The following is a 25,640-nucleotide window of genomic DNA, read 5'->3' on the forward strand; positions in this document are numbered from 1 at the left end:
TTGTTATTGTCCTAATGTAGATATCTAAATCATTTCCCGAGTCAACATTGGATTACCAACAAACAGCATTAAACGCAAATAATTAAGTCAGTTTTGCACATCAGCTGATTGTTTTCTTTCACGATGATCCTTATGCCATTGATCTCAGCGTCGTCGCCATTTTTGTAGTTTTGGAAGCTTTAACTGTCCTCGAATATATATCCACATTTTTTTCGCGTAAAATCAAATATATTTTCTTGATTTTTCTACTTAGAATTGCGTCAGAAATAAAAATATTTTAAACCGAAAAAATTAAAATTCTTTTTTTGAACATCAGCTGATTGTTTTCTAGTGATATCTGCCTTTTATTACCGAGTATTGTAATTGGTACAAAAAGTAATCGTCGTCGTCGCCGTCGCCACTTCGCAGGAATACCAAATGAATGACGAGACGACTTAAAAGCGATAGACGACAAAAAGCGACGGCGAGAGCGAGGGCGACTTCAGGAATAAGGGTGACTTACTTATTTTTGTGTTATCGGAATTTGAAATACTGTTTAGTGAAACATTTCAAAAAGTAAACATGGAAGGAAAACTTCAAGGTTGGTTCACTTTTTTACAGTCCATATGAATTGTCAATTGCAGTTCTTGTATTTTTTTATTTTTTCATATCTTTACATATGTTTTGTTTTTGCTTTGTGGTATTAATAATTAATTTGAATTGCATATTTTTTCATATTGTTATGGCCAGTTTCTCATTCTCCGATTAATAATTAACCGGAGGATAGACTACCGGTTAATAAAATTTTTTATGAGATCAGCTGTTTTAGACTTTTTATATTAATTTGCTTCCCTCTAAGAAAAATAAACGTAACGCATTTTGCGAAGCGAAAACGAACAGCAACGGACCGCCATTTCACTAACACATGCCTATTTTTTCATGTAAAAATAAAACGAAAATAATTCTGTGTAAAACTCTTCGCAAACGTGCCGTTTTTTGCGGTACGAAAGCGAAATGATTTTGCGTAATGGAAAAGAACTGATTTCAACCTAAAAGTACCGAAAACAGTCCGTTTACGTGTCGCTCTTGCGTTACGAACGGACTGCATTAACTGTCTTTGAGCCCCATGATGACAGAAACTTGAATTATTTTTGTTTATTCACCCTTATTCCTGAAGTCGCCCTCGCTCTCGCCGTAGCTTTTTGTCGTCTGTCGCTTTTAAGTCGTCTCGTCATTCATTTGGTATTCCTGCGAAGTGGCGACGGTGGCGACGACGATTATTTTTTGTACCAATTATAATACTCGGTAATAAAAGGCCGATATTACTAGAAAACAATCAGCTGATGTGCAAAAAAAGAATTTTAATTTTTTCGGTTTAAAATATTTTTATTTCTGACGCAATTCTAAGTCGGAAAATCAAGAAAAAATATTTAATTTGACGCGGAAAAAAGGTGGATATATATTCGAGGACAGTTAAAGCTTCCAAAACTACAAAAATGGCGACGACACTGAGATCAATGGCACAAGGATCATCATGAAAGAAAACAATCAGCTGATGTGCTGAATTTTAATTATTTACGTTTAAAATGCTGTTTGTTTGTAATCCAATGTTGACATGGAAAATCAAAATAAATGATAAATTTGACTCGGGAAATGATTTAGATATCTAACATACATTAGGACAATAACAATATCCGGCATATACAATTGGAATGACGTTGACATTATGTGTCCAAGGATCATTCAAAGTTCGACACAATTGTTACCTAAGTTTGGTGCTAAATAAAATACATTGGCCTTGAAGGATTTCAATTAAAAATAAATGAAATTGAAAATCAACACGTTTACTTTAATTGTACAGTGTTCTTTTCTATGATTTGAATGTGATGACCATAACTGCTATATATACTGATTTTTTCCATTTTATTGTAATTGTTGAAGATTAGTCACTTTACCTCTTACCAATATCCATTTTTTGCATTTATTTTTCAATTGTTCGATTAATAAAGTCTAAAAAACTTCTTCAAAAATTAAACACTAAACTCGTCGCTGGTAAATTTAAAGGCGACAAAAAGCGACGATGTTGGCGACAAAAAGCGACACCAGGAATACCGATTTTCTTCGATAGCAGAATACATCGACGAACAGAATACCAATTAGTGGCGACTGAAGAAAAGCGACAAAAAGCGACGGCGAGGGCGACTTCTGGAATAAGGGTGATTATCTTTGAGGTGTGTTAGTTTTCAGCAAATATTTTTTTTGCCTTCGTCTAACTTATCACCGATTTTATTGCTGTCGCCAAAAAGTGGTTCCAATATTCAAAGGACTGGCAGCGACAACTCGCAGTCAAAATAAACGGTTAATTTTTTAATTCTATTTTAGTACTAATTAGATTTCGTCAGGTTGAAAATCCTAAATCCCAAAATCCTGCTAGTTTTAGTTTTTAATATTACAACACAATTTCTTTTTTAAAATTTAATCAAATAGCCGAGATATTTGGAAAAAAAAACATTTTGAACAAAATTTTTGACAGAATTGCCACTTTCGAACTTCGTTATTTTGACAGTTGTACTAGCCGAGTACATTATTGTGCCGTTTAAATAAAAATTCTATCTCTTATAGTTTTCGAGAATTTCGAAAAATTCCCAGAATTGCCATATTCAAATTTCGAAAATTTTAATATTGTATTAAACTGTTGTCGCCTTGTGCTTATTTGTACCATTGAGATCACCTTTCTATATCAAACCGTTTCGGAGAAAAAGCCAAATTAATTTTTTTAAAAAGTTTCAAAATATATGTATGTTTGAAAAATTCCAAAATTTAAATGTTTGAATTTTGAAAAACTGAATATTGTGCCAATTTGTGCTAGGTTAGTACTCATTTGTGCCGTAGTACTCATTTGTACCGTTTTGGAGATATTCGCAAAAATTGAATGTTGTGCCAATTTGTGCTAGGTTAATACTCATTTAAAAATGTCAATTTATGATTGAAAATAGTAAAAATATAATTTTTTTGAAGTTCAAAAAAGTGAATGTTGTGCCAATTTGTGCTAGGTTAGTACTCATTTTTTCATGTTGGACCTTTCGCCTTCATGCACTTCTCGCAATTGACTACACATTAAGCAATTAATTATTGACATCCAACCCAGTAGTTGCTTCACTTTCTCGGCTATTTTGGTTATTCCAAGGTGACCTCCACTGACATTTTTTCTGCAGGTGTAGACATTTCTCGTCGTGAACCACAATTTTCTCATCCACAGAAAGAACTTTCAGAGCAACGGAACTTTACTAGCAACTCACCAAATCGATTAATTTAAAGTACGTTACGTAATTTGGTGTGCTGATTCCAACAAAGTAAAAATTTTGGTCCGGAAATACCCATATCTTGAGAAATAACCTCTAAAGGGTCAATCAAAATTTTGCTCAGTCATTTATGATTCAATTTGAACAAACTTGGTGTCGTTGTAAAGCTGATCCTAAGTGCTATTAACTTAAACTTTAAAGTAAATATCTAATAAAGTTTATGAGATTTAAGAACAAATTTAAAATTTTGACCCTCATTTTGACTATTTTCAATAATAAATTGGCATTTTTTAAAAAGTTTTTGCGAATATCTCCAAAACTTTTTCGTTTTTCAAACATATATTTTGGAACTTTCTTAAAAAATTAATTTTGCTAAGTGCTATTAACTTAAACTTTAAAGTAAATATCTAATAAAGTTTATGAGATTTAAGAACAAATTTAAAATTTTGACCCTCATTTTGACTATTTTCAATAATAAATTGGCATTTTTTAAAAAGTTTTTGCGAATATCTCCAAAACTTTTTCGTTTTTCAAACATATATTTTGGAACTTTCTTAAAAAATTAATTTTGCTTTTTCCCCGAAACGACTTTAGATAGAAAGGTGATCTCAGCGGCACAAATAAGCACAAGGCGACAACATTTTAATACAATATTGAAATTCGAAAATGGGGATTCTGGCAATTTTTCGAAATTTCTGGATTTCTCGAAAACTGTACAAGGTAGAATTTTTAATTAAATGGCACAATAATGTACTCGGCTAGAACAACTGTCAAAATGTCGAATGGCTTTTTGAACAGTTTTTCCAAATATCTCGGCTATTTAGAAAACAAATTGCAGTACAAATAGGAACACACCTAGCACAATTCAGCACAACTTTGAAATTTTCGAAATTCGCAAATGGCAATTCTACTTTCTTGGACATGAAATAGAATAGTATTATTTCCACTTTCGCCTAGAAGTATGCTTCAGAATGCGTATGTTTCAATAAATCAAGACAATGCTAATTAAACACAGCTGTATTTTACGCAAGCGCCTAAAACTCTTAAAACTAAATAATTTCCATGTTATGAATGTGAAGATAAAGAAAGAGATTGCTTCAAGTTCGAATCGAAAATTCGAAGGTTGCGAGCTCCGTCCAAAATTGGATACAGTGGGTACAGTGTTGCAATTTGGGTTTAAAGAAAATTAATGACGTTTGTTTTACGAAATTAGATTGGCAGTACATTGCCACACACATTTCATCAACATAGCTTAGCGTAGAAAAACCTATCCATATACGATGACAAACAATTAACAGCAGCTATACTAAAGAAAAGCTATGAAGAAATTCCCATTTTGAATTTGGAAATATTGTTACGTTTTTATATTTTGCGGCGGGTTTAATATCCCGATAGTTAAAAACACAGTTCTTTTGAAATAACGACAATCTACAATTTATTTGCTTAACTGATTGGTTTCACTTATTTACTGTTTACGATTATATTTACTACTGACGTACTAGCTCCCACTGCCAGCTATTTATATTGTAAAGACATAACATTCTGACTAGTATTGCCTACAACCAGGGATCCGGAGCGGTCCATTTTTTTCGCTCCGCTCCGCTCCCGCTCCGGAGAAAAAAAAACCGATCCGCTCCGAGAAAAAAAAATCGCTCCGCTCCTCTTCGAGAAAATTATAGTACAAACATTGTATTAGGTGTGTTCCTTTACTTTACTCGTAGTAAAAAGTAGTAAAAGAGAGAAATATTGAAAATCCTCTCAGATTTCTATATTTGTTAAGTGTACAGGAACGAAAATATAGTAAAAATTGTAAAAATGTCAAATAAAAAACAAAAGAAGCATTGTGATTTGAATAAATATTTTCAAAACATGTAGGTAAATTAAATACTTTTATATTGAACTTTTTTTTTGACAAATGGCAGATTTTTTGCAGGAAACTTTGAAATCCTTATTACGATAGAAAGAAGCTATGGTTTTTACTTTGTTATAAAAAGTACTCCGTTTGCAAAATTTTTAATAAAAGTAAAACTCGGGCTTCTGGGCCACAAAGTAGAGTAATAGCGCATATTATCAGTATCTTATAAGGTGGGGTTTTTCATTCCGTTTGTAACACATACAAATAACGAATTCTGACTATAGAAAGTATATACAGTCTTGATCAGGGAGAAATTATAAGACAATGTCTCTCTGTCTGGCTATCTGTTGTAATCAGGCTACTTCCTTTAATAATGAACCTATAGTGCTGGAATTTTAACAGACACGTTTTTCTTCTACATGCAGGTCAATTTTGAAGATGGGACTACTTCGGCCTAAGTTTCGATTTTGCTTCCATATGAACCGACCCCCGAATTGGGGTCTTCATGACATAGACATTAAAACTTTTATCCGATTTGCATGAAATTCAAAACATAGAGGTACTTTTGGTCCATTAAAGGGTGTGCCGAATTTGGTGTGAGTCGGTCAATGTTTTGGTACTTTTTTCGAAACAAGTGGTATTGGTTCGGCATTGTTTTGAAATTCCAAATTGTGGAGTCTACACGTTAAATCTAAAGCACAAAGGTTCACAAATTTTTCCTCCAGAATACGTAGAATTTTATAAGGAATGTAGTCCTTCTAGACTCAAAATACAGACCCCACTTGTTCAAATTTTGCAAAAAAATAAATTGTAAGGCCCTATCTCGCAAATATTAGATATATTCGCACACATACACAATCTTTTTATGGAAGTTTATAAGTTCTATCCAGCAAAGCAAAAATCATGAAAATCGGTGCATAATTGCGCGTTTGCCAAGTAACACTAAATGGCATACATCCGAGGTGTCCAACTTCCAACGTCTATAGACCAGCCCGTGAATCCACTAGGGACCTACAAACCTCTAAATATAGAGAAAAACATTCCAGCTTTGGCACAAAGAAAAAATTATGATGATATCTTAATCCATTAAAAAGTTACAGATTTATTTCCAAAAAAAGCGATTTGGAACTACTTTAGTTTGGAAAATTTGAAAACAAATAATTTTTTTTGTCATGACATATCTACAACTATTACTCTAAAGAATTTGTCGAGTAACTTGTAGTAAAAAAATTTTAAAAGAGACATGCATTTTGACATTGTTCTCTTAAAATTGTTTACTACTTTTACTATTTTTTGGGGTTGAGGAACGGTTTCTAGTAAAAACTAGTAAAAGTAGTAACTAGTAGTACGTAAAGGAACACAACTATTATTTGTTGAATTGAGTTTTATTATACCCTGCTCCACACTGTGGAACAGGGTATTATAAGTTAGTGCATATGTTTGCAACACCCAGAAGGAGACGAGATAGACACATGGTGTCTTTGGCAAAAATGCTCAGGGTGGGCTCTTGAGTCGATATAGCGATGTCCGTCTGTCCGTGAATACATTTTTGTAATCAAAGTCTAGGTCGCAGTTTTAGTCCAATCGACTTCAAATTTGGCACAAGTATGTGCTTTGGCTCAGAATAGAACCCTATTGATTTTGGAAGAAATCGGTTCAGATTTAGATATAGCTTCCATATATATATTTCGCCCGATATGGACTTATATGGCCCCAGAAGCCAGAGTTTTACCCTAATTTGCTTAACATTTTGCAGAAGAAGAACAATTAGTACTAGAGTCAAGTGTGCCAAATTTTATTGAAATCGGTTCAGATTTAGATATAGCTCCCATATATAACTTTCGCCCGATATGGACTAATACGGTCCCAGAAGCTAGAGTTTTATCCCAATTAGGTTGAAATTAGGGGTACAATTAGTAGTGTAGTCAAGTATGCCGAATTTTATTGAAATCGGTTTAGATTTAGATATAGCTCCCATATATAGCTTTCGGCCGATTAACACTCATATGACCACAGAGGCCAATTTTTAACTCCGATTTAGTTGAAATTTTCCACAGGGAGTAGAATTAGCATTGTTGCTATGCGTGCCAAATTTGGTTGAAATCGGTTCAGATCTAGATATAGCTCCCATATATAGCTTTCGCCCGATTTACACTCATACGACCACAGAGGCAAATTTTTTGCTCCGATTTAGTTGAAATTTTGCACAGGGAGTAGAATTACCATTGTAGCTATGCGTGACAAATTTGGTTGAAATCGGTTCAGATTTAGATATAGCTCCCATATAAATGTTTTTCTGATTTCGACAAAAATGGTCAAAATATCAACATTTTACTTGTACAATCGCCACTGCTTAGTCGAAAAGTTGTAAAAATGACTCTAATTTTCCCAAACTTCTAATACATATATATAGAGCGATAAATCATAAATAAACTTTTTCGAAGTTTCCTTAAAATTGCTTCAGAGTTAAATGTTTCCCATATTTTTTTACTAACATTGTGTTCCACCCTAGTGCATTAGTCGACTTAAATTTTGAGTCTATAGATTTTGTAGAAGTCTATCAAATTCTGTCCAGATCGAGTGATATTTAAATATATATATTTGGGACAAAGCTTTATATATAGCCCCCAACACATTTGACAGATGTGATATGGTATCAAAAATTTAGATCTACAAAGTGAAGCAGGGTATAATATAGTCGGCCCCGCCCGACTTTAGACTTTCCTTACTTGTTTTATTTAGAAAAATCGGGTGGTACATATATGGGAGCTATAGCTAAATCTGAACCGATTTCGATGATTTTTTGCACATATAGTTAGTGCTATAGAAGATTACATTTAGCCAACTTTGAGTAAGATCGGTTGATAAATAAGGGTTTTATGACCTAATTTGGCAAAATCGGGCGATACATATATATGGGACCTATATCTAAATCTAAACCGATTTCGATGAAATTTTCAGACTTAAAGGGTGATACAGAAGATTATTTTGTGCTAAATTTGACGACGATCGTTTAGTAAAAAGTGCAACGTGACCCCATTTGTCGAAATCGAGCACTACGTATATATGGGAGCATTCAAAAGTTTATTGACTTTTGGACAAGGAAAAAACTTTATTTTAGAGAAATGCGTCTTCCACACAGAAAAAAAAGTGTCTCGTAAATTTAAGAAGATTTTTACAATAATTTATTACAAGAATTTTCCAGAATTTTAGTTCATTTTTCGTATTTTCAACGAAAATTAACTACTCGAAAGGAAATTTTACAAATTCTAAGTAGCAAACGTTTAGTTCATGGCCTACAAAATACGATGGAAATTTCCTTAAAAAATTTCTTAACTGGTAGTTAAAAATTCGTTTGTCATGCTATAAAACTACTTGTGAAATGTAAAGTATTTTCTAAATAATAAGTGCAATTTACTATAAGATTTTTTTGTATGAGAAAATATTTTTTTACGAAAAATGAACATGAAAGTGGATAGCAATTTCTTACTGACAATTCCTATAGTTAATAATTGTTGGTAAAAAATTACCCAATGAAATATTTTTAGTTCACATGTAATTAAATTTATAGACATTTTCGTCAAAAATGGTAGATAACATTTCATGAAAATTTTGCAAATTTTAAGTTAAACGTTTCATCGTTCATAAACTGGTGTGCCTTTACGAATATTATTCTTAGAGTAAATTGTCAGCAGATGCGATGAACTAATCCATAGTACAGAGATCTTTATCGGCATAGTGGAATGTGATAAATGTAAAGATGATGTTACTTGAGTTTTGTTGTGTATACATGAGCGTGGGGTTGTTTTTATTTTTGTTCATTTAGTGGTTTGTGTGTGTATGTGTTTGTTATTCGTTGATGGTTTTTGGCTGGATGAGGTGTTGTTTTCAATAAAGGCACATGTGTTTTTGTTGTTGTAGGGATGTTTTGGCTTTGCTTGATTTTGTTTGGCATGCTTCAGTTGTACAGTTGGCGTTGGCGTGGGTTGTTGCATCTTTTAAGCAGGTATGCAACAAGGGAATATAAAGGCATGAATATTTTGGATTTTTGAGACATATATTGGTGTTTGTTTATTAAACCTTTTAAATGAAAGTTATTAATATTTTATCGGTAGTTTAGAAAAAAGTTATTAAGAATATTTAGTAAAATATGTTGAAATTAAATGTGTATTGAAATGTTCATTATTCAATGTAAAAAAAGTAATATTCAATTCCAGATGAATTTGGAAAATTTTTGTTATATCTCAGCGAACAGTTTAGTCATAAATTGGTAAGTATTTTTTTTTAATATGGCTTTCTTTTAAAAATAATATCTTTTATGTATATTATTATTTGTTAATTAATTTTTTTGGAAACCAGTTTAATGTTTTTCTTTGTTGTAAAAGCAATATTTAATTTCAGAGCAACTCCAGATGGATACAAATAAATTTAAAAAATAGAGAATTGGTAAGTTTTGCTAAAAATTGGCTTTCTTTCAACTAGAATATTTACGTTTTTATGACCTTTTTATCATCAAAATTACAGGTTTTTAATACCTTATGTTAGTATTTCTTTAATCAAATTTTTTGGAAACCAATGTTATATTTTTAATGTAAAAAACAAATATTTAATTTCAGAATAACCCCTTAAAAATTTGGAAAAATTTTAGTACTCCTTTGCTTGTAATTTAATAGTGAATTGGTAAGGATTCCTTAACTTTCTTTTAACCATAATATTTCTATGGATATTATTATTTTTTTCATTAGATTTTTTGGAAACCTATTTAATAATTTTAATTAATGTAAAAAATATATATTTAATTTCAGAGTAACCCAAATAAATTTGGACAACTTTTTATATTTCGCCTCAGCGTACAATTTAATCGAGAATTGGTAAGTTTTATATTAAAACTTTGTCTTTCTTTCAACTAGAATATTTATTTTATTATATCCTTCACATCGATAACAACACAGTTTTATGAGTTTATATAGAATACTTCATTATTTCTCTAATTGTTTCAGGTACAACTTTTATGAGATACGTTTTCCAAAGAAAAGTTGAATTCCTTACACTATTTGATAAAATGCCCCTAAATATGGTAAGTTACAAGCTAAAATGAAGGATTAAAAAATTATATGTCATTACATGGTGTTAATTTTTAACAATTTTCATTATTGCTTCCATTTTTTTCCAGCAAGATATGTGAAAAAATTACCTACGATGAATAAAAAAGGATAAGTCAAAATGTCCAAACAGTGAGTTCAAATGAACTACTCTCTGTTCCACGTGGTCATAATTTTTATTCACAAAAAACATTGTATTAAGAACTTTCATCATAAGTTTTTATAATAAAGTACTTTTGCTTAAAGAAAGTTTAATTTTAATGTATGAACATTTTCATAATTATAAAACGATTTGTTGTTCCTTTAATTATTTAATTTCTCTGTACTGTGGAAAGATTGATTTAAAAATAGTTTAGTTGTCGACATTTTAAAGAGACTGTAAACCAATTTTTATTATCGGGTTTCCCACAAAATAAGCAAGTAAACCAAAATAATATTGACTTTTTAACTTGGTAGGGGTATATAAATCTTATGGTGTTGTAAAAATGAACTAAAATACAATGTTATAGATGAACTAAAATGTAAGAGAATTGTAAACTAGACAAGTTGAAAAAAATCTTAAGGGCTAAATCATGGTCAATATTACTACAGTTTAGTTCATTTTGCAATGGAAATGGGTTCACTGTTTTTTCAGTGCATGTTAAGCAAAATTTGCATTCTTATTCTAAGGACATGAAATCTTTGACTTCACGACAATATTTTTTTCAGTGTAGAAAACTAAAAAATTAAATATAAATAAGATCGTTTAATTGCATTTATTTGACGTTCATTACAAACATCTTTGTAGTAATACGGGATGAAATTGATCGAAAGTACTGTTGTTACTTGTACAACACATACTAGAGATGTATTTTGACATTTGCCGTTTTTGAAAACAATTACTAAAAAAACACGTTGTGTTTTCCCCAATGTACGTACGTACAAAAATACATATCGTACATTTTAAACGTTTACTCACACTACGCTAAGTACTAGCTAAATTTGAAATTACCTACACAGTGTAATTTCAAAGTTACACATTTCATTCAAGTAATATTTTATTCGGAGCGGAGCGGTTTTTCATTTGGAAACCGCTCCGCTCCGGATTTTAGAAATGCCGCTCCCGCTCCGGCAAAAAAGGGCTTGCTCCGCTCCGCTACGGATCCCTGCCTACAACTAGAATAATATACAAGCATCTCGTAATTCATCAGGAAGATGTCACACACATACATTACCACATATATTTTTACGAATTTGATATTTCTAGATTTAGCTTACCCAGCGAAAACTAGGTAACCACATCTCATTACAATTTGCATTACCAGGAGTAAAGCTGTCATTACATATTGCATTACATTGCGGTGATTTATAATGAATAACTTGTAATGACAATAATAAATACTTCTTGATAATTTTCGAATTGTTATTCTCAATAAAATAAATGATGTTATCATTCGGTATAGTTATTCAAATAATTGAGCATTTACTTAAAAAACTCAAAAAGTTAAGGAATATTCTTCACGAATATTTCATAATAATTGTGTTTTATGCGCTTTACAGACTATCAGTTATTCCGGACGACAGTGCTCGTGTCGAACATATCCCATATATTGTGCACATTATAAGTTAAGTCCAAAGGCATAATCGATACTGCTGCATGTTTATGGGATCAATAACACATTTACCGATTATTTAATCATCGCCGACAAGTCGACATTCCGTCCGGAATAACTGATAGTCTGTAAAGCCCATTAAATTAATGACATTTATTATACCTCATTCCAATTACACTTTCCAAATCGACTTTAACTAGATTTCAACTGCCATTTGCCTTTTAAAAAAGTGAGTTAAAATCCATCTTTAGTAGTTTTCGAACCTAATGTGGTCTATTAGGTTTATTATAACGTATAACACGAATCAAACTTCCTTAAACAACCCATTTTTATTTCTATTTTAAGTGTGAAATTAATTTGCGTGTAATCTTATTTAGATGATTTGTTACATTTTTGTCTATTTCTGCAATATTCGTTTTTATTCAAGTAGTGCTCATATTACAGCATTACTCGCCATATTTTGATCCATTGTAATCGGTTAGAGAAGTCAATATTTTCGAGATTTGCAATCTTTGGTATATCTACGAATAAGTGATTACATATTAGGTGATTATATGCTTTAAAAGCACTACTTATTTCATAGCCGAAGGTATGCCTGGGGAGAAGTACTTTCCTCCTAGGACATGCGTGTGTAAATGTAATCCGGAGCGATGTGGTTATTGATTTTTAAATAGGCTTACCTACAAGCTTACCGGGCAATGAGAGTTTTTGCTGGTTATTAGTTTCCATTAATTTAAAATTTCAAATTGATCAGATTACTTCATCACTTGTCAAAATCATTTCTTTATTTTCCAGTACTTTCCTAAACTTCTTTTGTGTGCTTAGTTTCTCAATCGCTCATTGTAAAGTAACTCCTTTTGTTTTGTTATTTTCATCAAAGATTATAAAAGAGGAAGATGGGAGATTGGCTACTGAGCACATCAAACCATTTACCACATTAGTTTAATACTCGAACCAAACGCGTATACGACAAGTATTGACATTAAAATGCAAATAAAAAGAAATTAAGAGCACGAAATAAATTTCCATGAAGGGGAAAATGTAATTTTTTTGTTGTTGCCTAAAATTCAACATTGTTTCATTAAGAAAATAGCATTTTTCATTTAAAAAATAAAAACGAAAAACAACTAAAAGATTACAAACATGTATTAAACTAATCTGGTAAATGCAACATTTGGTATGACGCAAGCCAATCTCCCATCTTCCTCTTTTATAATCTTTGATTTTCATTGCCTATTGTTTTTGTTGTAGTAATATGAGCATAACCAGATGCATATATGCGACATATGCTTGTAGATTATTCTAGATGGTTGTAGGCAAGATTAGCCAGAATGTTCGAAATCGTTGTACAGTACCTATAAAAGAGCTGACAGAGGGAGCGGTCAGGTGAGTAGAAAAACTAATCGCAACTAATCGTACACTAGTAAAGCAAATAAAATGTAGATTGTCGTTATTTGAAAATAACAGTGTTTTAATTATCGTGTTATTAAAAACGCCTCAATATAAAAACGTAACTGGTATCAGAAGTGAAATAACGAAAACAAAATCTACAATGAAGTTTAATGAGCTTCGAGTAGAAGACTTGAAGAAGGAATTGAGCAAACTGGAGCAGCCGACCACAGGAAACAAAGCTCAGCTGCAAAACCGTCTACTGGAAGAGTTCGAACGGCGCAAAAATGGATATCGAGACGCATGAGTTTGATTATAAGGAAGACATTGATGAATCAATACTCGTCAATACCAGCCGTGTAGAAACTCCGTCTGTTGCTTCGAGTGTTGTGGATTACACATCAATGCTCAATGTTTTAAGCAAAATTATGGTAGAACATTAGAAAGATGGGAGCACCTGATTCTGCGTGGACTAGAGAAAGTTAAATGATGTCACCAAGAAAGGCAGTTATCCACTTCCACGTATTGATGACACGTTAAACACACTAGTCGGAACAAAATGGTTTTCCACGCTTGACTTGCAGAGTGGCAAGTAGAGATCGCCGAAAAGGACAAGGAAAAAACAGTTTATGGCAATTCAATGTAATGCCATTCGGGCTCTGCAATGCTAAAGGTGTTGCATTGGAAGTGCTGCTTGATATACCTCGACGATATCATAGTTATGGGCAAGACATTTGACGAGCACCTTAAGAACTTGAAGGATGTTATCCAGCAACTGTCAAAAAGGTCGGAAGTTCCAGTGGAACATGGAACATGAAGTCCATCCATCCATCATTCCATCACCTAAAAAAACTTTTATGTTCGGGCCTGTTCTGGCGTATCCCATTCCAGGTAAAAATTTTGTTTTGGATATAGATGCTAGCGCGTACGGTATTGGAGGTGTGTTGTCCCAACAGATAGATGGTAAAGAGAAAGTCATCGGATAGTTCAGCAGAACGTTGTCCAAACCGGAAAAGAACTAATGCGTAACAAGAGGAGAGCTGCTCGCTGTCATAAAAAGCGTAAAACATTACCACAAGTACTTGTATGGACAGCACTTCTTGCTCAGAACTGATCATTCAGCTCTACGATGGTTGCTCCAATTCAAGAACCCGGAAGCTCAACTGGCACGTTGGATAGAAAGACTCCAAAGCTACGATTTTAGTATCGAGCATAGAAATGTGGCAGACACGCTAACGCTGACTCCTTGTCACGTCGACTCGACATGAGTGCAAACACTGCTCGAAAGCTGAACATAAGGAGGAATTGTTGATATCCGGCTGTTACACATAGAATCTGGAGTATATTGGCTAACAGAAAACCGCAAAGATCCAATCTTGAGGAAAATTATTTCGGCAAAGGAAGAAGATAAGAAACCTAGCAAGAAAGACATCGCAGCCGAATGTCTGCTTATGAAATCATATTGGACTCAATGGGACAGCCTACTTTTGGTCCATGGAAACCTGCAACGTAAATGGGAAAGTGAAGATGGCAAGAATAGCCGAAACTTTATAATCGTACCAGATTCCAAGGTAAAGGATGTTTTGACGGAATTCCACAATAGACCTAGTGGAGGTCACTTGGGGATAACCAAAACAGCCTAGAAAGTGAAGCAACGATTCTACTGGGTTGGATGTCAAAAATCAATTGCTGAATGGGTAGCCAATTGCGAGAAGTGCATGAAGGCGAAAGGTCCAACACGAAAAAGTAGAGGTCATACACCGAAAAAAAAGTTTACTATTTTTTATGAAAAATGAACTAACCCATAGTAAGAATGACCATGATTTGGGGCCAAAGATTTCTAGACATCTAGATAAGTTCATGATTTTCTTATAAATTAGTTCATGTATTGCATCGTATTTTAGTTCATTATTACTATGCTGTGGGGAGAATATACTTAAACTCATTCAAAATATTCCTGCTATTCGGAAAAATGAACAATTTTTTGAGAAACCTGTATTAAGAAATTGGTTTGAAATAAACTGTTTGTCAGTATAATTTTCAGGAAAGTAGAGAAATTGAGGAATCAAAGGTACAACAAGCCTGTATACAACTAAGAAATTTTTCGTACAAAACAAGTCAATTTTCTATAACCACCAGTATTTTATTTCAAAAAATTATTATTATATTACACAAAACTATGGCTTATGATATACAATAAAAGAAATATTTTTATTCGTTGGATGCAGTTACTTGTCGGTAGTTAGTAATTGCTTCTTCAAAAGAGTAATATTCTATGTTATTAGGACTAAACTAATTAATTTAAATTTCCATGTTTTCTATCCATAAGAAAGATATATGTGGCACAAGTTGCTATATTCATTGAATTGTTGTCCAATTTCATCGATTTTGGTATCTGAAATTGCAAAATTATACAAAATATAAGAAAAATTATATCGTTCATATTGATTTTTAACTTACGGGTTTCAAGAGTATTTCCTAGAGCCAATAAGGATATCAGCTTAGTTAGCATTAAACAGTAAGAATATTCAAACAAATTACCATTGCAAGACCTGTCTACCTGAAATAGCAAATAATTATTTTTAATAAATTGAAATTTTGGTTTTATTAAAAACGGACAAAATACCGTTTATAGAACAACTTACCACATTGAAAAATCCATCCAGTAGGTACATTATTGGAATCATATCCATGAAAATTTTTGAAATTATTCTCAGAATATATTTGAAATAAAAAATATTATAAAATTAGACATAATTTCCACTTGTCAGTATAGCATTTAGTATTTAAGGTGGATATTAAGTTCGAGTTTAGAGGCTAAAATCGCAATTTTCCTGATAAGTTTTCTTTAGTAATCCATTATAAAAAAATCTTTACAAAAAACTTGGTTTGGGCTATTCTCCATCAAGTTATATTTAAATTTGTATCGAGGACGTATAATTTTATAATTTTCTTGGTGATTTATTTGTAATTTTAGCGGCTAAACTCGAACTTAGTATTCACCTGTAGGAATTGCTGTAATATAAAAAATATAGATTCAAAAAAAAAAAAAAAAAATGGTTGCATCTCCAACCTGTGATCCAGATTTAGAATAAATATAGATCATCCTATTACCACTCATGTTGTATATTTTTTTATGCAAATCAATTTAAAATCCGCCCTAATTTTAACCTCTTAACAGAAATATACAGTTCCTTAATCTGTTATTTGTTTTTGAGTTATTTGTTTTTTATCGATAAAAAGTGTTTTTGATTTCTCTAACATCACATCATTAATTTCTCAGTTTCTAAAATGTTTCGAAATAAATGTATTTTCATTAATAAACACCAATACCGCACGTACAATTTTGCAAAATTAAAACCACGAGTACACTTCATAAATGCATCAACAGAACTGAATGCTGCAATAAAACTCAAACACACAAATAGTCATAAAGGATACATAGCTGCCGTAAAGAAAAACAACTCCACACACACACGGTCCCTTTCTGATCTCGCTATTGCAAGAAAACAACTCTCACCACAAAAGATACCAACAACACACAAGGAACATTCCATTGTCTCTAGAATCAAAACAACCAACAAAAGCATAATGCCGCAATAACAAACACAAACCATCATACGAGATATACACAAAATGTCTCTAAAAACTCCCTCACTTCATGCAACTCTCTTCTCACTTCATTTTCTAGTAGCACGTTTATTGATTAGTTGGAATTCTATCTATAAGTTAAGGTAAAATATATACCAAATTTATGAGGAATCTATAAAAAATGATATGCACCCGTCAAGGATTATGTTAAGTACTTTTTATTCTACTTTATCTAAAATTTTCAATGTGAGGAAAAACACTCCAACTTATAATAAAAAGGGAAATAATCTGTAGGTAGCCATCATACGAATCGGTAATGTCGTTAATTTTTACTACAAAAATTTTTTCCATAAAAACTTTTTTCTTAGTAAATTGTCCACATTTCGTAGTAATATTTTTATATTGCCCATGTATTTTTGTAATAGAATTAATGATGCATTAACTACTGTGTTGGAAATTTATTTAAGGAAAAATCCTTCCCGCTTCGTAGTTAGTGAACTGAAAAACATTTACTGAATTTTTATAAGTTTTCCTTTAAAGGTAGGTACTATGTTCGGTTTCCGAAGCGAAATCCCATACAAAACCAAAAATGCGAAAAACTACCGAAATATTTTTTCATTTGTGGTACTTTGTTTTTTTTTTCGAGTTGAAAAACTGACATAAAGTGCATAGTCCCGAATTAGGTCGGCTTTAAATCCTTCCATATGTTGAGATTAGTTAGTTTCAAAACATGGCGCCATTTGTAATGTGAATTAAGAAATAATTGATTTATTCAAATGATTTGTGTTAAATTAGAATACAAAAGTGGTTCGCGTTGTTATTTAAAAATGCAATTCGATTGACGAAATAAAAATAACGGAGTGCTATATGTATATAACATATATAACAGCATCTGGTTCTGTAGCCGTTTCTGCCACAGTAGCATCTGCCCTCACATCCCTGACACCCACAATTGCAGCCACTACATCAGCTACAGTGAACAACTCCAACATAGCACCCTCAACACCTGCCACGACCACAGTGGCTGTGACCGCAAATATTGTATTGCAACAACCAAATACAACGGCCGCCCAAGTAGTGAGTGGTCCCATTGGGGTGGCAGCAAATACTACTCCAACATTAGCCACTATTACTAATTCTTCAAATGCAATATCGACTGTTGCTGCCGTTAGTAATACAAATGCAATGGTGGTTTCACAATCATCCACAATAGTATCACCAGCAGCTGGATCGAATGTTGTTGTTCCCACCACTACAATGGCTTTAGCAGGAGCTACCGTGGGACTTAAGTCTGGTCCAGATATTACAATGACATTGAACCGTATAAATACGGCAGAGAATGAAGTTGATGTGGAGGAATGTTTACCAGGTGATGTTGTTAAATTGGATTTTGCTGGCGAAGAAGTGGCTGGGTGAAATTTTACCCCTAAGGAATGTCTTCTAGGAGTTTCCAATCGGCGACCGGTGCCCGTTGGAAACTCCGCCTATTACAACAGTACCATCATCGCTTCAGCCATCAGCAACAATAGCATTCCATCAGCGTCATATTGTAGAGATACAACCAGGCCACCATTTATCATCATCCCCTGCTAATTTAGAATTGACTAATGTTATGCAACATAATGTTTGCACAGAACACGAAGAAGTAGAAGAAGCTAATTTTCATAATACTGCAGATGTAATCGATGAAGATTTCTTTTTTAAAATATGCTTAAAAACGATTTCGTCTTATCTCTGTAAACCCAGTGCTTCTACATTCAACACCCATTTTTTACAAAGAAATGAATTGTATTTTTTTTATTATTTTACCGCTCCTCGTAATTGCTCCCTTTTCCATATGTTAAGCGAGCTCGTTTTTTGTGTGTAAGAGGCGTAAATGAATGAGAACTGAACAAAAGAAAAGTTAATGCAATTTTAATTTTTAATGGAAACAACATGAAAGCTAAATATGAGAAATGATAATTAAAAATTTTTAAATATAACAATATTAATGAAAGAAAGCTGATAATCCAGAAAAGAAAACATTGTGTTCTAGGGTCTTTAATTAGTGTATAAATGTACAAATTAATAAAAAATCATAATAAAATTATAATCGAACTTGTTTTATTTTTATATACCGGGGTATAGGTAATTGGGTGGTCTTATACGTTTTATACTTTTTAATATAAAATTAGTAATTTTTTCTGAACAAAGTTATATCCAAAATAAATGTTTATAGCAAATAATTAAATAATTTTTATTTAAGTAGCAAAATAATTTTCTTGTATTCATCATTTGTCCAAAATGATTGCGATAGGCTGGAATGACACGATTTAATTTCGTTGTGGCTTTTAAATTTCAGTTAGCGGCATTCTTGCATTTTATCAATTCAAAACACTGGTTGAATTTCATAACGTGACTGAAATAGTTATTGGAACTTATACATTGGGAGAGTATAGCATCCTTCAGTAAACCAGCCAATTGCTTCTCAATGTATTAATTTCAGTCAACGAAGAGTCTGGTATAGAACACTAACATCCCTTTGTGACGAAATATAAGTCGGGAACAGTGACTTTGGCTTAGGAACTACCCTTGAACTTGAGTTATGGGCTTAAGTTGGTTGTTCCCCCCGATGTAACAACATTGGCAAATGAAATGGCGTTATTATCCTTTGTGGGAACCGTGGTGGTGACCACTGGATTTGAAATTGCTAGTGAGGCGGCAACAGCATGGTATTGCAATGCGATTGTGTAGATATTGTGGACACCAACGAATTAAGTTTGTTGATGAATGAGTCCATTGCTGCTCATGATGTAAAAGTTAGCATAACACCGGAATTATATGTTTTTTTGATGTGCGTTACAAATTGACGGTATCCATTTGGAAAAGCTGAAGAAGACAATGTACCACATGTTGTAAAAGCTGTTGCAGAATGTGGTAAGACACCAGGGGTAGAGCGGCTGGAGCTTTATTCTTAACAATTATTAGTGTCCAGTGCTGTATGAGATTTTTTTGCAAAACAATCCAAAAACTGGTAGAAAAACACTTTTCAAAACAATTATCATGAATGCGTGTATGTAAACAATCAGCTGCTGCGTATGTATAAGTAAAAATAGTATGACATTTGGCGATGTTGTCAATTAAATTGCGGAGAAATAAAGGTGGAATAGCTCCAAAATAGCTGTTCTCTTCATTCGAAATGTATTGTCAACACTCTCAGTTTTCAACGCGAAAGAATGGTTAAGTGAAGTATTTTTCGTGCTAACAAACATAGTACCCACCTTAAAGGCCGGTACTCTGTTTGTTGGTGCGAAAAAAGTTCCCCTAAATCATTGTTTCGCGTTGAAAAATGATAGTGTTGACAATATATTTTGAGGGAAAAAACAGCCATTTTGGGACTTTTTTGCGTTTATTTCGTAGAAATGTATTGACAACATCGCAGACTGTCACGAAATGATTACATATACATACGCAACTAGTTGCTCGATTTACACACACACGCATACAAAATAAATAATTTGAAAAAGAAGAAGCAGGCGAAGTTATTTTACAAATATCTATTGAATTAAAAAACTAATTTTACAGTGCTGCATTTTATTTTTTGGAACATAGCAATTAATTCTTGTGATTCCATTCATTGCTACCTCGGTACTATACATGTTGCTTGAAGTGCTAATGCTTGTTTGGAACATCAATTGCTGTGCCTCCTTTTGTTTAAATTATGTTTTGTGTTTATTATCCCGATGCCCAGTACAAATGAAACGATTGTAAAATATAATTCACCAAATAAAGCTTTTATTTTGTTAACATTTGTGTTTAAATTTCATGTTATATATGTACATTATTTATATTCTACCATATAGTAGGGAGCGGCTAGATATTGTTGCTAGTTTATTATGGAAATACAACTCCATGTTATACTTTGTTTTATCAATCATCAGATTACATTTTTAAATAATAATCAGATCCACTTTTGTGTTATAAATTCACAAAAATCAGTTTAATAAATAAATTATTTCTTAATTCACATTGCAAATGGCGCCATGTTATGAAAATACTGTCTACGCGAGTTACGTCAGTTTTTCAACTCGAAAAAAACAAAGTACTACAAATGGAAAAAATTTCGCTAGTTTTTCGCATGTTTTGGTTTTGTATGGAGTTTCAACGCGAAAACCGAACAGAGTACCGGCCTTAAGGCATACAAAACTAAAAAATGCGAAAAATTTGCGAAATTTTTTCCATTTGTGATACTTTGTTTTTTCGTGTTGAAAAACTGACGTTTATAGCACGGCGCCATTTGCAATGTGAATTAAGAAATAATTTATTTATTAAAAACTATTTGTGCGGGTTTATAAATCAAACACGGACCATATTTTTGTTCCGAAACTATACAAAGGATCAAAGGAATAGCAGATCAATTGCCCAAGGAAAAATAAAATGTTATTTTGTAAAAACAAGCAACAACCACCAACTTAATCCAATATCGCTCCCTGTAAAATAGCGCTCCAAGCTACCTAAAAAAACGCCGCTTTCTATGTGCGAAATAATGGTTTCCATAAAAATTTTTCGCAAGAATGAACATAGTACCGGCCTTTAGCTAAGTTAATTTTCGTTGTGGTTACGAAAAATGAACTACATTACAGTAAATTTGTTGAACTATGTGAAAGTTAAAATGGTCCTTAAATTTACAAGACACTTTTTTTCTGTGTATGCATGAGTGTTCATGCGAGAAATTGCTGTATTGTCATCATTTACGCATGTAATACAGCGTGGACTAATTGACACTCGCATGTCCGTCACTGACCTCGGTTGTGGTCGGCGTCATATTTGTTTTGTTTGACATTGGTTTTCTAATAAAAAAAAAAGAAATTAACAAAAGCGCCATATTGTAATTTGAAGTGAGAAAGTAAAGAAGTAAGTAGAAGTGAAATAAAATAATTCCAAACTTTATACAAATATTTATATTGCCAAAAAATACTGTAAAATAAATACTGAATTATTGTGTAAAAAGAAAGTGCCTTCTAGTGTATTTATTTGGTAAACAAACAGTGAATTTACTCCTTGGGAAATTTTGTATTGGTTATCCCTTTGGGAAAAGTGTTTGATCAAAAGAAAGATCTATTTGTTTTGCCCCAGAGGCACTCCAATACGATCAGCGTGTGAAAATAAATTTAAATTCCCCATCGGGAAAGAATAATTAAATTGTATCCAAAGACGGGACGTCTTAACTACCGACAAAAATATAAAGGTAAACAAGCGAGGGTGACCGAATCTGGAGGTTTTGGTGACCACCCTCTGGAACGTTGGCTATTGACCCCAACATATGGTCCTTCGTAAACCGGCAAAGCCAGCAAAAGAGAAATAGATTGATATGGTCCTTTAGAAGCCGTCAAATTTTGGACATAAACACCAGCAATCCCAGAGAAGGAAATCGGTAAATTCAATAAACAAACAGACAAAAAATAATTGGATGAAAAGTATGTACTCAATATTATTTTGTAAAAATTATATTGTGGTGGACATACATACTGGCTCGGCTGCGTGGATCTTCCTCAAAAATTGTGGACAATTTTGAAAGTTATTTGTTACATAACTCGTCCAAAAATTTTCAAGGCCAAGTCGTCATCAAAGTGATACCGTTACCTTTCCATTCTTCTTGTCTCCTTTATATTCTCCTTTGTTGGTGTTGTATTGAACCGGCAAATTGCTTGTTTACATTTTTGCATTTTACACTTTGTGCACTGAAATTTGGCAACAACCCCCATCTCTTCACTTGTTGCCCATGCTTACATCGATCATTTGGATTTTTGTTGCACGCATGTGATGTGGAGTTTGAAGACATAATTCTGCCGACTCGCTGCTCTTATTCTAATGCGTTGTTGTGCTTACTCTTTCTCCTTCTAAGTTTCGCTCACTGCCCTTGATTTCGAAACTTTACTTATATACCTGTGTGTGTTTGTTGCTGTTTTTATTTACACAGGAGAAATACCAAATACATAAAGCACAACAAGGGGCATAGACAATATTGGAAAACAAGATATTGTCTTATATACTTGCACAGTGGCGCAAGGTTAAAAAAATGGTATATATAAATGATGAAATCTAAAAAATAATCTTCCTTTTGGGAAATGGAAATCTGGCTCACAAGTGTTGTAGAAGTAACATTCGATGGAATCCTTGTTTGTGTCTATGGATTTTTGTGAATTCGAATTTTAGCTCTAAGGGGCAATTACATGAATTTAGTATCATTGGAAATCATACACTGTGAAAGTCTGGTTGGAGAAGACTTTGTTTGATAAATTGTTTGTACTTGGGCAAACGACAGTACATGATTGATACAGTGGGTCAGAAGAGAAGAAACTTTTATTTGGAAAATTTTGAATTTAAAATTGTATACTTTGAATTGATTGCATATATCAAATTGATCACACTACATATATCTACACTGAGAGAAAATTTTGTGAGAAAAAATTTGTTGAAGAATTATTGGATTTTTTCACTTATATACTGAACAATACTGTCTCGTGATTGTGATAAGTGGATCGACCAAACATTATTGACTTACAAAATTAATTGGAAAACATTGTGAATCAGTACTCATCCGTTGGGATATCGGAATTTTTGAAGAAAATTTGAGGTTTTGGCTTGTTCTAAATTTTTTTTTCATTTGGCCCGTTAATGAAAAAAAAATCGTGGAGTTTGAATTTTCTCGTGGGAGAAATTAAAATACTTGAAAATAATATTGGAATTTAATGAGCATACTAAATTTTGCAAAATATTTGAATTGCAAAAAGGAAATATTGGAGATTTTTCCGTTTGATTTGTAAATCTTGCTCATAAGATAAAAATTGCTGAATACTTTTTCTTGGCGTTAATAACAATAATTAATAAAATTTGGAGATCAATATATTGTATTGTATAGTGGGAAAATTTTCATTTGGGAAAATTTTGGTATTCATTTGTAAACGAAATTCTTATGAAACAATATTGATTGTTTCTTGGAACAAATTCAATTTTTTGCGAATTTGGAAAAAGAAATTTGGAGAATTTTGGAATTCGATATAAAGAAATCGTTTGATCGGCAAACATAAATAACTTTCTCATTTCATTGTTTCACTGCCTCTAAAACAAAAGTTTGTAGTTGTGAATCAAATTATTTTCTCTGTGAAAATGTCGACCTTTGAAGACCTTGTGGCTCAGTGTGAGGAGATTGTGTCTTTCGAAGAAAATCTTTCTGGAACCGACTCCTCAAGGTATAATTTATCTGAAATTGAACCAGATGAAGAAGAAGTTCGTCTGTTATGGGCAGCATGGAAACAGGCACACAAGAATTGCGTTTCAGACACTGAGTGTTATAAAAAGAATAGAGAAGCGATAAAAACGAAAAGGAAATTAGCTCATGAAAGCTATATAAAATGTGTTAGTACTTTCGGAGAATGGAAGAAAAAAATTAAAGCTAATCCGATTTCTGCTAAGACTTCGTCTTCCTCAATAGCTGTCCCTCCGTGCGATACGGAAATTTTTCACGGGGACTACGTATCATGGCCTGGTTTTCGTGATTTGTTCACGGCCATATACATCAATAATAAAAAAATTAGTGCTGTTGAGAAATTATACCATCTTTTTCAAAAGACAAGTGGAGAAGCAAGGGAAATTAATCGTCATATCCCGCTAACAGCTGAGGGCTTTTCAATTGCGTGGGATAATCTAAAGAATCAATATGAAAATAAAAGGATTCTAATTAATTCTCAATTGAGAAATCTTTTTAATTTGACTCCCTGTGGACAAGAATCTGCAAATGGCCTTAAGAGACTTCAACGTGATGTCACAAATTGTATTTCGGTTTTGCAATTGTATAAAATTGATGTGAAATCTTGGTATCCAATATTTGTATATCAATGTTCCACTAAGATGCCTAAACTAACGCTTTCTCTGTGGGAACAATCATTAGTAAATAAAACTGAAATGCCTCGTTGGCAGGATTTGAATAAATTTCTGACTGAAAGATTTCAAGCGTTGGAAAGCGTTTCGGATATAACTGGCTCTATTGGTTCACAACTTTCTCAGAATTCTCATCCGAAGTTCAATCAATATGATAACTCGAAAAAATTTAAAGTTCATCATACAAAAGTGAATGAGAATAAATGCAGCTTGTGTAAAGGGTCTCATTCATTAAAATCTTGCACAACGTTTCTCAATATGGAATTCAGAAATAGATTAAATGTTGTCCGAAAGGAAAATAGATGCATTTATTGTGTGGCTCAGGTAGGTCGTCTGCTTGTTCAAAGTGTAATTTGAAACACCATAACTTAATGCATAAAAATAAATCGCCTCAAAACAATGTTTCCAATACGAATGAAAACAGAGATCTTCCTAAATCTTCAACAACAAATAACGGCGTACAAGACGACGAACCCTCGACTTCCTCAAATGCTCGTGCTTTTCATACTTCTGCCTCAAATAGAACAATGTTAGCCACTGATTTGATAAATATTTTGAAAAATGCTGTTGCGTATAAAGCTAGGGCTTTAATTGATCCCTGTTCGGACGATAAATTTATTTCCTCACGTCTTCAAAAGACTTTGAAATTACCTACAAATTCTGTCTCTGCTGATATATCTGGCTTAGGTGGTTTTTAACCAAATGTTCCAAAATTGCTTTCTTGAAAATTGGATCAAGAAAAAATGAATCTTTCTCATTGGAATTAGAAGCGTTAGTTGTGCCTGATATAACAGGCAATATTCCCACACATTCTATTGAGAATAGTTGTATAGAGAAAATCCCAATGATGGATTTGGCAGATCCTACATTTTATGAAAGTGGCCCCGTAGATATCTTACTCGGAGGAAAT

At 32.7% G+C, this 25,640-nt stretch overlaps 2 long non-coding RNA genes across 2 annotated transcripts in view; one reads left to right on the plus strand and one right to left on the minus strand.

The window, feature by feature from the left end:
- The window catches only part of LOC142225540 (uncharacterized), a 77,915-nt gene extending 59,013 nt beyond the window's left edge, over positions 1-18,902 (plus strand). Inside the window, exon 2 of the long non-coding RNA XR_012719310.1 lies at positions 18,681-18,902. This is a non-coding gene — a long non-coding RNA (uncharacterized LOC142225540). The remainder of the gene's footprint in view (positions 1-18,680) is intronic.
- The window catches only part of LOC142225539 (uncharacterized), an 801,202-nt gene that overhangs the window by 57,998 nt on the left and 717,564 nt on the right, over positions 1-25,640 (minus strand). The gene's annotated exons all lie outside the window — the stretch shown is intronic.

Source organism: Haematobia irritans, chromosome 2 (assembly GCF_050003625.1).
Source record: "Haematobia irritans isolate KBUSLIRL chromosome 2, ASM5000362v1, whole genome shotgun sequence".
NCBI classification, from domain to species: Eukaryota; Metazoa; Arthropoda; class Insecta; order Diptera; family Muscidae; genus Haematobia; species Haematobia irritans.